General features: G+C 55.1%; 2 long non-coding RNA genes across 2 annotated transcripts in view; both read right to left on the reverse strand.

Moving 5' to 3' along the window:
• Positions 1-8015, reverse strand: part of LOC138415772 (uncharacterized) — a 51076-nt gene extending 43061 nt beyond the window's left edge. Inside the window, exon 1 of the long non-coding RNA XR_011247402.1 lies at positions 7819-8015. This is a non-coding gene — a long non-coding RNA (uncharacterized lncRNA). The remainder of the gene's footprint in view (positions 1-7818) is intronic.
• LOC138415771 (uncharacterized) lies at positions 234-3289 on the reverse strand. Its single transcript, XR_011247401.1, has 2 exons — positions 2910-3289; positions 234-790 (listed from the first exon to the last, which is right to left on the reverse strand). It is a non-coding gene; the product is annotated as an uncharacterized lncRNA (long non-coding RNA).
• Positions 8016-8943: the final 928 nt, after the last annotated feature.

The following is an 8943-nucleotide window of genomic DNA, read 5'->3' on the forward strand; positions in this document are numbered from 1 at the left end:
GACTGGATGTGAGAAGCCTTCTGGGGCAAGGGTTGGCACCATTTCAGAATCAGAGTTTTCGACAAGCCTCTTTTTTAGGAGGAGAGCTGGAGAGGAAAGCAATAAGCATAAAAACCATAGAAGTGCAGTTAGAGATGCTAAGAGACATGTCTCTGTCCTGCTGATCGGGCAGCTTCGGAAGGCGGGTCTTGCTCGTAGGGCTGTGTGTGTCCCCCAGAGCAGCCGACACACAGTGAGACGCCACCAGTATTTATTTAACAAGCGAGTGCACGAGCGGGCTTCTCCTCCCAACCCTCAAGACCGTCTTCTCCAAGAAGGAGCACAGAGCTTCGCGGCACTTCTAACTGCACACCGTGATGGGACAAGTCTGGCTGTCTACCCACGATCCCGCACATACCCACCAGAGGGTAAAAGGTCTAGGCAGTCATTTCCTTTTGTTTACAGCTGCGTCCTTAGCACCCAGCACCATGCCCAGCTCGCAGCGGGCCCTCAACCAATGTGTACAATAAATGAGTAAATCGGGTGTCAGAATCAAGACCTATTTCCAGGTCGGCTGCCAGCTTGCTGAGTAACCCAGGCCAGTCACTTCCCCTCTCTGGGTCTCAGTTTGTCCCTCTCTGTACTGAGGGCTGTGTGCCAGAAGATCTCCAGTGAGGTCATCCAGTCTAGACGCTTCTTGAAAAAGATGAAACATGGGTGTCACCATAAAGAGTCACGTGGTGACTCTTCCAAACTCATGTTCTGTCCCTCGCATTGTTATGGGAGCCTCCATCACCAGGCCTCTGATAACCTATGGGGAGGCAGGTGAGATGGGGTTACATCGTAAACCACAGATCCCTGCAGCCAGGATGAATCTTCAGGAATTAGATACAAGAAATGCCCTAGCCTGGAAGGCATGACTTCCCCCAAAGTGGCAAAACCTTGGCAAGTTCGTACCTTCATGCCTGAAGCTGCTTTCCCCCCACCAACTCCAGGCACAGACTCAGCAGTGGGAAGAACATGAAAATGGAGGGACGCCCTTAGGAAGCCATTTCCCAGCACATAGTCTAGAAACACAGGTGGAACTGAGCATGGGCGGAGGCCAGTAACGCTTTTTCGTAATTAATCTTGGAATTTCCAAGGAGAGAAAACACATTGCAAACTGACTCCCGGAGAAAAGCACAAGGAGGGATCATAGAAGATTAAGGACAACTCAGGCTCAGGGAGGACTTGGCCTGCCTAGCTAGCCGGCAACGACGAACTTCAAGAGAACTAACTGTGTGCAGCGTGGTTGCCTAAGTGGACTTGGGCACACAACGATCACTGTCCTGTGGGGGTTCACTCTCCACAGCTAAGCCCCCCTTGTGGGATGCTCTTCAGACATCGTTATGACTGGACAAGTCCCCAGCAGCCCCTCCATCTTCACTCCCACCTTGCAGAAAGCTTGCCTCTCTGGAATTGTTCTTAGACCACACGCATTATGTCTTTGTGGGGTGGGCAAAGGGGAGCGTCAGCCCTAGTTCATAGACCTAGGGGGTGGAATTTAAGGGCTGGCCAGGGTTTTTCCAGTAGTCATGTAGGGATGTGAGAGTTAGACCATAAAGAAGGCAGAGCGCCGAAGAATTGATGCTTTTGAACTGTGGTGTTGGAGAAGACTCTTGAAAGCCCCTTGGACTTCAAGATCAAACCAGCCCACCCTCAAGGAAATCAGTCCTTAATATTCATTGGAAGGACTGATGCTGAGACTGAAGCTCCAATACTTTGGCCACTTGATGCGAAGAACTGACTCATTGGAAAAGACCCTGATGCTAGGAAAAACAGGGGCAGGAGGATAAGGGGATGATAGAGGATGAGATCGTTGAATGGCATCACTGACTCCATGGACATGAGTTTGAGCAAATTCCGGGAGATAGTGAAGGACAGGGAGGCTTGGCGTGCTGCAGTCCATAGGGTCGCAAAGAGTCAGGCACGACTGAGCGACTGAACAACAATAGGCTAGTCACTTCTAAGTCTTGACCCCGCCCCACCGCACCCCGCTGCCTCCCCCGTCCTCCCCCAGAGCCTCGCTCAAGGTCAGGGAGGAGGGAGCAGTGGTTCCCAGCACTGCGGTCTCCTGACATGCACTTTACAGGCTGTTGACTCCCAAACAATACAGTCCATGCTGATCTGCAGGGTATCTTCCGCCTAGTTTTCCAGTAAACTATTCCCACCGAACAAACACGCAGTCTCCCGGTCCCCGCGCGGACCTGGAAAAACACAGCGCTTGGCTGGGCTCCCGGCCTGGGGTTTGCCTGCCATCCGCTCCCGGCCAGCGCCGGCCGCATACGGACGCACGCGGGGTGCCCTGGTGCCCAGCTTCCACTGGGGGGCGCCCGCGGGCCGCGGGAGCGCCGGCCGCTCGCGCCCCGTCTCCCGGGCGCGCCCGGCCCGCGCCTGCGCACACCCGAGGCCGCCCCGGGCCCCGCGCCCGAGAGCCGCGCTTCCGGCGGCCTTGGCTGTGGAGGTTACCCCGGGCCACTCTCCCGGGAGGGCTGGCTCTGAGGTCCGCGAGCGGGAACGGAGGGCCGGTGTCCGCCCTGCGGAGACCCGGCGGCCGTGTTCCGAGGCCCCAGCGGCGCGATCAGAGGCAGCGGCCTGCGGTGGCGCGGGGGGCTTTTAGGAAGAATTATTCTTCCTAAATTTAGGAAGCAGCCGCTGCGCCTTAAATCCCGGAGCCGCTCTCTTCCACGGCTTTGGCCGCCCGGCTGGCCTCGCGACGTTGCGTCCTCGGGTCCACCGACCGCCTGTCAGCTCCAAGCTGAGCAAGGCCGCCTCGATTTTCAGAAGTCGCACCGACCAGGCAGGGGAGGCCTGGGGCGAGGGCCACTGGCGCGTCCATGGTACAGAGAGAGCCGCAGGAACGGAGGGGCCGGCGGGCCAGTTGGACTTACTGCTCACCGAGTCCCAAGGTCAGAGCGGGGAACGACGCCAGGGATCAGCCAGACACCGATGGGAGAACTGGGAGAGCACGTTGTCCAAGGTCACTGAGTTTGCTGGCAAGGAGCAAACCCTACCATGTGAGCCCTTAGTTTCAGTTCAGTCACTCAGTCGTGCCCAACTCTTTGCGACCCCATGGACTGCAAAGGTGATGGACGCCAGGCCGCCCTGTCCATCACCAACTCCGGAGTTTGCACAAACTCTTGTTCACCGCGTTGGTGATAGCATCCAGCCACCTCATCCTCTGCCGTCCCCTTCTCTCGCCTTCAGTCTTTCCCAGCATCAGGGCCTTTTCCAGTGAGTTCTTGGGACCCTGTAATGGTTCCCCTAGCTCTTGGGAGAAAGTTCGAGCTTCTTCAAAGGGCCTCGAGGCCCTGGGGCATCATCAGCCCCTGCTTACTCGGCTGCAGAGCCGCTCCCTTCGCCTCTCTTCATCTCTGGGCTTGGCCAGGTCCAGTGAGCCCGGCCTCCTGCAGCCCTAGTCTCTGCGGGCAACTCCTCCTTGTCTTCTAGCTCCAGGCTCACACGCCATTTCCTCTGGAAAGCTCTCCAGGCCTTCCCCTGTGCCTCACGCACAGAGCCCTGTCCGACAGCGCGGCCAGATAGCTGGTGCCACACTTCCCTGCCTCTTCACCCGGAGTCCCCTTCCACCAAGAGACTGTGCCTGGGGCCGTGATACAGTGAAGTCGCTCAGTCCTGTCCGACTCTTTTCGACCCCATGGACCGTAGCCTACCAGGCTTCTCCATCCATGGATGGGATTTTCCAGGCAAGAGTACTGGAGTGGGTTGCCATATCCTTCTCCAGGAGATCTTCCCAACCCAGGGATCGAACCCAGGTTTCCTGCATTGCAGGCAGACGTTTAACCACCTGAGCGGTCAGGGAAGCCTTTGATAGGCACTCTATAAATACGGGATGAATGAATGAACGGGCAGAGCTCCTCCCATCTGGTTTCTGGACCTATGTACTTTTCAACATATTGCACACTGACCCTTTACTCTTGTAACTAAAGGCTTATGGCATGGAAGCACCCATGTTATGTGGCAAAACTGGGGAAATCAAGTCTCAGAACAAGAGCCAGTTCTTGAAAGAATACTGTGTTCCTTGCTTTTGCTTCCAAGAAGTAATTTTCAACATGGTGTTTTCCCTAGTGCTCTGAATGGTAATTTCTAACTTATTTTTGTTATTTCACTCAGAGAAACGATCTCACAAAACAGATTTCAAACCGTGTTCCTAGAATCTGACGGACTGTTTGAGGGACTCCATGTGCCCACTTCAATCAGAGAAGCACCATTTTTATTTTATTTTTTTATTTTCCAGGTAGTTCTTGTGGTAAAGAAAAGGAGCCAAGGTTTCTATTGATGCTTTAAGAATATTGAGAAATGAATGGCGCCAAAAGATTGCAGAGTAGAACAGCTGAAGAGCTGTGAACAATGGTTAACAACTAATCATTCCAAAGGCCTGTAACTTCCATTCCCAGTGAGGCACACGCTACAATTTCCCAACCTACTGAGCTTCCCCCCTGTTCTTTTATGCGGAGTCTATGTCTGTGGCTCTTCATTATTTCTTCTTCCCTCATAGCAGGGAATCTGATGTTAAATGGATACAGGAAGAAAGGCAGAGGTATATTTTTCTGCAAAGTTTGTCACATTTATAGGAGAAGTTGCTATGTTACTTCTTTTTTTTTTTTAAACTGGAGGATAATTGCTTTACAATATTGTATTGGTTTCTGCCATATATCACAATGAATCAGCCATAGGTATACATACATCCACTCCCTCCAGAACATCCCACCCCATCCTACCCCTCTAGGTGGTCACAGAGCACTGGGTTGAGCTCCCGGTGTCACACAGCAAATTCCCACTTCTTGATTGAAAAAGAGAGTTGAACATTTGATATTTCTCCTTAGAAAAATGCTCTGAGGCCCCAGTTCCGCCCCTCCCCCTGCCAAGTGGCCTCCCTTCAAAGATGCTCGGGACCTAGTCTGTGGAACTCGAGAATGTGTTCTCGGCAAGAGGAACTTTACTGATGTGATTACGTTAAGAATCTTAAAGAGATTATCCTGGATTAGCCACGTAGGCCCAATGTAATCGGAAGAGGCCTTACAAGGAGGGGGGAAGCGTGTCAGAGTCAGAAGGTGTGTCAGTGGAAACAGAGCTTGGAGCCAGTGCGAGGTGAGGAAGACTTAGCTCAACACTGATGGCTTTGAAGACGGAGGAAGCACAATGCAGGTGCCCTCCAGAAAACAGACAAGGGCAGGAAACGGGTCCTCCCTTAGCGCTTCTAGAGGGAACATAATCCTGCTGGCACCTTGACTTTAACCCCAGTGAGACCGATTTTGGACTTTGGGCCTTCAGAACTGTAAGATACATGCTAAGCCACTACATTTGTAGTAATTTGTCACTGCAGCAATAGGAAACTAATCCCCCCCCCAAAAAAGAGGAAAAATATCCCTGCCATAGACCCACTTTAATGGAAAGAAGGGGGTTCACTGGAGACAGGGACGACTGGGCTAGAGCTATGGTGTGGACAGAGTGCCCGTGCAGCTGGGGGAGGACTGTGAGCTGTGAGCCAGATGCTCGCGCGTTCTGTCATTCCAGAAATGGGGTAGGGCAGTACCCCTGGGGTATACGCTGTAGCACTTGCTCACAGTCTTATGTTTTGACTATGTGTATAGCCATTTTTATTTCCCCTGCCGGCCTGGAAGATTCCCAGATGGCATTCATTTTTATATCCCTGTTGTTCCCAGCGCCTTGTGTGAACGTGTGAGGCATTTCACACTTCCCGAAGCCCTGGTGTGCCAGTATCCATTCTGAGTCTCACCACAACTCTCCTGGGGTGAGGCAAGACCGGTTATAGTATTGCTAGAAGTCTTCATTTTACCAAGGACTAGCACCCAGATTTCTCTGGCACCCAGGCCCTTTTCTCTCCAGCATTCCGACCATTTTATCAGCAAAGTGAACAATGGAGCACAGATGAGGAAGTTGAGGCACTTTCAGACTCCTAAGGGTCCTGATGGTGGGTGGGCTCTGGGGAGGGGTCGTCCAGAATGACTGTATGGACCACCTTGGGCCACTGCCTCCCTCTACACACAGGAGGAAATGCTTTTGCCCAGCTGAAGGTGGAGAGGAAACCCCACAGCAGAGAATCTGGTTTTTCAAGAACACCACAAAGGATGTGGATGGGAAGAGGGTGAGGCCCCCTCTGGTTCTGGCTCCAGGTGAGGCTTACTGTCGGGGGTCCCCACCCTGAACCCTTGCCTCTTCACCAGCTATATTAAGGAAGTGTCGCTGTGGAGTTAGGGAGGCGGAAGGGTCATGCCTGCGGGTGGGGCTCCAGGCACCGAGGGCAGCCGGAAGGGAAAGGAAGAGAACGGTGTCTATCACTGTTTTGCATTTTAAAAATTCTCCTTTTCCCATCAACATCCTCACAGTCCAGTCTCTGGAATTAGAGATAATTTCAAGTCACAGGTCCCCACTCAGCCCTGGTTTAACCTTGGCAGGTGTGGATGGATCCCACTTCATCTGCAGAACTTGGGTAACCCCGACCCTGTGTGTTGGAAAGACAAAAAAAAATGTATGGAAGATAAGAAGCACTCCCATGATAGCTATATTACGTATAATCAAGAAAATGGGGGAGATTGTATTTCTCAAAGTTGGACAGCTGGTAAATAAATGGTGACACCAAGATCCCATCCTCAACCCAAGCCTTCAACTTCTCATCCAAAGGCCCTTCACTCCCCCATAACATTCTATGGCCATACGCCGGCACTCCCAAACAAAGCTTCCCCACCCGGTTCACACAGAGAGCAGCAGGGGCTGCTTCTGACTCGGCCCCCACCGAGGGGGAAGTCCGCGCGCTGCACAGCTGCACACATCTGGAACCTCGCCCGGCTGGAGCCCCGAGGGGCGCGCAGGGACCTCCAAAACTGTGCGCCCGAAGACATCAGAGCGGCCACAGGCCTCTCCGACCTGCGGCGGCCCTTCGGCTCCCGCCTGGGCGCCCAGGAGCACTGAGCCCAAGGTCAGGGTGGACCCCTGGGTGCCAGGCATGGGCTCGGTGGGGCAGCCCCCTGCGCGCGTCCCTGTACGGAGCGGCGGCGCGCGCAGGGAGCCCCGGGCGCACATACGCCCGCAAACCCGTAAGCCCAGCCCCGGGGTTTTGCACCCGTGTACGATCGGCGCGAGGACCGGGGTTGGGGAAAGCCCAAGGCGGGCCAGGGAGGCCGGGAGAAGTCCGTCCCGGGCGGCCGGGAGGCGTCGGGAGAGGGCCCCGGCGCGGCGGCGCTCGGCCCGCCCTGGCCCGCGGCCCGCAGGGTTCAGACGGGGCCAAGGCGGCCAAAAGCGGCCGGCGCGCGCCAGGGGCCGCGGCCAAGGCTGACGCGGGATGCTGAACAATGTTGGGGAGAGCCGGCGCTGCCCCAGGGCTCCGCCGAGCCGCGCTGAAGGGGCCCTCCCCATGGCGGCTCTGCCAAGCGGCCTGCCCCTGGTCCTCCGGCGGCGGCCCAATCCCTAGCCCGCTCTCCGACCCCGGAGGGCGGGAGGGAAACGCCGGCTTTCTCCCCGACTCTCGTCGCCTCGGGGCTCCACGGCCCTGGCGCGCGGCTGGGATCCCGGAGCAGGCTGGGGAAGGACCGGCAACGCAGGCCTCGTCTTCAATCTGTTGTGCGATCCACGCGCGCACGCGCGGGTCATGGGGGCCTGGGGGATGGCCGCGGCCCAGTGCACATGCTTGGGGGTGCGGGGTGGGGGGCGCAGCCTTCTGGAGAGTGAACACCTGCTTGGCCAGGGAGACAGGCACGGGGACCCAGAAACTGACCCGGGCCGCCCCTCTTCCCCAGGAGCCTTTACACAGCCCTGACTCACCTTTTTTTGATTAGTAAGACTGCAGATCATAAAGAGCTTTGCATTTGGCTGGGCAGTTTCAAACCCACCTTTCCTCTTTATGCTCACAGCAACCTTATGTAGCCGACCGGACAGGCCATTTCACAGACGGGAGAGCACACAGCGGGGAAAGGCCAGAGATTCTGGGCCCCTGTCCCCAGCTAGACGCTAACAAACATGCAAGTTCCTTCTCCTTTTCCTCCGGTGGCAGGGGGGCAGGTTTCCACCCTCTGACATTCCCGGACACGATGGCCTCTGTTTCTCTGAGAGTTAGGCCGTGGAGTCCCTACTGCCCGGAGAGGGGCTGACAGCAAGTGAGAAGGACGCAGGTTCCCCTTACTGCAGAAAAAACGTTTTGAGTGGCCCAGTGGCCTCCTTAGATGCTTCCCTTCTAGATGGAAGGAAGATGGGCACTCCTGGCCCTACAGCAGAGATTCTCAAAGTCTTATCCACAGACTGGCAGCGGGAACATCATCTAAAAACTTATCAGAAAGGCACATGGTTCCAGACCTACTGAATCAGATGCTCTGAAGGTGGAGGCCAGCAAGCTTTGCTTTAAGGGGCTCTCCAGCCCTTTCTGTGATGCACTCTGAAATCTGGAAGACCCCCTGGTCCAGAAAAGCATCCCTATAGGCTAAATACAGGCCCTGCCTCCCAAAGGCTGACTGCTGACTTAGGGGCCTAAGAAGGCAAGAAGTGAACTAGGAGTTTCAGTGGTTAGCTGCAGTTGTGAAAGGCCGTTCCTCAGAGTCTCTTAACTCCGTGTGTGTGTGTGTGTGTGTGTGTGCCCATGAAACACTGGAAGGAATGGAGACTTTAGGACCCTACACAAAACTGTATTTATAAACTCACTGAACTCCCCAACGTGTACCTGCTAAAGATGAGCTGAGTGTTAGCTGACTCTTTCAGTTGGAAAGAAGGGCAACCAATTCATTTCATGAAATGGAACTTCATTGTTAGGTGCCTGAGGTATGAAGTGGAGCAGACAGTGCTGTGTCCATCCCCTGGCCAGCTGAAATGTGGCACTGTCTGGGTTAGTGTGGTGCCAGTCAGGGGAGGCTGAATTCCTCCCCGCTGGCCCCAGGGAATGACTGGGGCGTGGGCATC

The sequence above is a fragment of the Ovis canadensis genome, chromosome 12 (assembly GCF_042477335.2).
Source record: "Ovis canadensis isolate MfBH-ARS-UI-01 breed Bighorn chromosome 12, ARS-UI_OviCan_v2, whole genome shotgun sequence".
In the NCBI taxonomy this organism is placed as follows: domain Eukaryota; kingdom Metazoa; phylum Chordata; class Mammalia; order Artiodactyla; family Bovidae; genus Ovis; species Ovis canadensis.